Source organism: Arachis stenosperma, chromosome 1 (assembly GCF_014773155.1).
Source record: "Arachis stenosperma cultivar V10309 chromosome 1, arast.V10309.gnm1.PFL2, whole genome shotgun sequence".
Taxonomy (NCBI): Eukaryota; Viridiplantae; Streptophyta; class Magnoliopsida; order Fabales; family Fabaceae; genus Arachis; species Arachis stenosperma.
The window spans coordinates 98,444,882-98,446,936 of NC_080377.1; the positions used below are offsets into that span (position 1 = coordinate 98,444,882).

At 41.5% G+C, this 2,055-nt stretch overlaps 1 non-coding gene across 1 annotated transcript; it reads right to left on the reverse strand.

The window, feature by feature from the left end:
• Positions 1-261: 261 nt before the first annotated feature.
• LOC130954744 (small nucleolar RNA R71) lies at positions 262-369 on the reverse strand. The gene has a single exon (XR_009076403.1). It is a non-coding gene; the product is annotated as a small nucleolar RNA R71 (small nucleolar RNA).
• Positions 370-2,055: the final 1,686 nt, after the last annotated feature.

Here is a 2,055-nt window from a genome sequence, read left to right on the forward strand (position 1 = left end):
GCTCTACTGCAACAGAACTGCAAGTTCCATGGACTTCCATAAGAAGATCCCTACCATGTTTTAACTGAGTTCTTGCAGATCTGTGAGACTGTTAAGACTAATGGAGTAGATCCTGAAGTCTACACGCTCATGCTTTTCCCTTTTGCTGTAAGAGACAGAGCTAGAATATGGTTGGATTCACAACCTAAAGATAGCCTGGATTCCTGGGATAAGCTGGTCGCGGGCTTCTTGGCTAAGTTCTTTCCTCCTCAAAAGCTGAGCAAGCTTAGAGTGGATGTTCAGACTTTCAAACAGAAAGATGGTGAATCCCTCTATGAAGCTTGGGAAAGATACAAGCAGATGACTAAAATGTGTCCTTCTAACATGCTTTCAGAGTGGACCATTCTGGGTATATTCTATTATGGTCTATCTGAGTTCTCTAAGATGTCATTGGACCATTCTACAGGTGGATCCATTCACCTAAAGAAAATGCCTGCAGAAGTTCAAGAACTCATTGACATGGTTGCAAATAATCAATTCATGTATACTTTTAAGAAGAATTCCGTGAACAATGGGACGCCTCAAAAGAAGGGAGTTCTTGAAATTGATGCTCTGAATGCCATATTGGCTCAGAACAAAATGTTGACTCAGCAAGTCAACATGATTTATCAAATTCTAAATAGATGGGAAAATGCATCCAACAATACTAAAGAGGCATCTTCTGAAGAAGAAGCTTATGATCCTGAGAACCCTGCAATAGCAGAGGTAAATTATATAGGTGAACCATATGGAAACACCTATAATTCATCATGGAGAAATCATCCAAATTTCTCATGGAAGGATCAACAAAAGCCTCAACAAGGCTTTAATAATGGTGGAAGAAATAGGCTCAGCAATAGCAAGCCTTATCCATCATCTTCTCAGCAACAGACAAAAACTTCTGAGCAGAGCACCTCTAACTTAGCAAACTTAGTCTCTGATCTGTCTAAGGCCACTTTAAGTTTCATGAGTGAAACAGGGTCCTTCATTAGAAATCTGGAGGCACAAGTGGGCCAGCTGAGTAAGAAAATCACTGAAACTCCTCCTAGTACTCTCCCAAGCAACACTGAAGAGAATCCAAAAAGAGAGTGCAAGGCCATTGACATAATCAACATGGCCGAACCTAGAGAGGAAGAAGAAGATGTGAATCCCAATGAGGAAGACCTCATGGGACGTCTCTCAAGCAAGAAGGAGTTTCCTATTGAGGACCTAAAGGAATCTGAGGCTCATATAGAGACCATAGAGATTCCATTAAACCTCCTTCTGCCATTCATGAGCTCTGAAATCTATTCTTCCTCTGAAGAGGATAAAGATGTAACTGGAGAGCAAGTTGCTCAATATCTAGGAGCCATCATGAAGCTAAATGCCAAATTATTTGATAATGAGACTTGGGAAGGTGAACCTCCCTTGCTCATTAGTGAACTAGATACATGGATTTAGTAAACTTTACCTCAAAAAAGACAAGATCCTGGCAAATTCTTAATACCTTGTACCATAGGCACCATCACCTTTGAGAAGGCCTTGTGTGGCCTAGGGTCAGGCATAAATCTTATGCCACTCTCTGTAATGGAGAAGCTGGGGATCATTGAGGTACAGCCTGCCATATTCTCATTACAAATGGCAGACAAGTCAGTAAGACAATCTTATGGATTGGTAGAGGACGTGTTAGTGAAGGTTGAAGGCCTTTACATCCCTGCTGATTTCATAATCTTAGACACTAGGAAGGAAGAGGATGAAAGCATCATCCTTGGAAGACCTTTCCTAGCCACAGTAGGAGCTGTGATAGATGTTAACAGAGGAGAATTAGTCCTTCAATTGAATGGGGACTACCTTGTGTTTAAAACCCAAGGGTGTTCCTCTGTAACCATGGAGAGGAAGCATGAAAAGCTTCTCTCAGTATAGAGTCAAACAGAGCCCCACAATCAAACTCTAAGTTTGGTGTTGGGAGGCCACAGCCAAAATCTAAGTTTGGTGTTGAATCCCCACATCCAAACTCTAAGTTTGGTGTTGGGAGTCTACAACATTGACCTAATCACC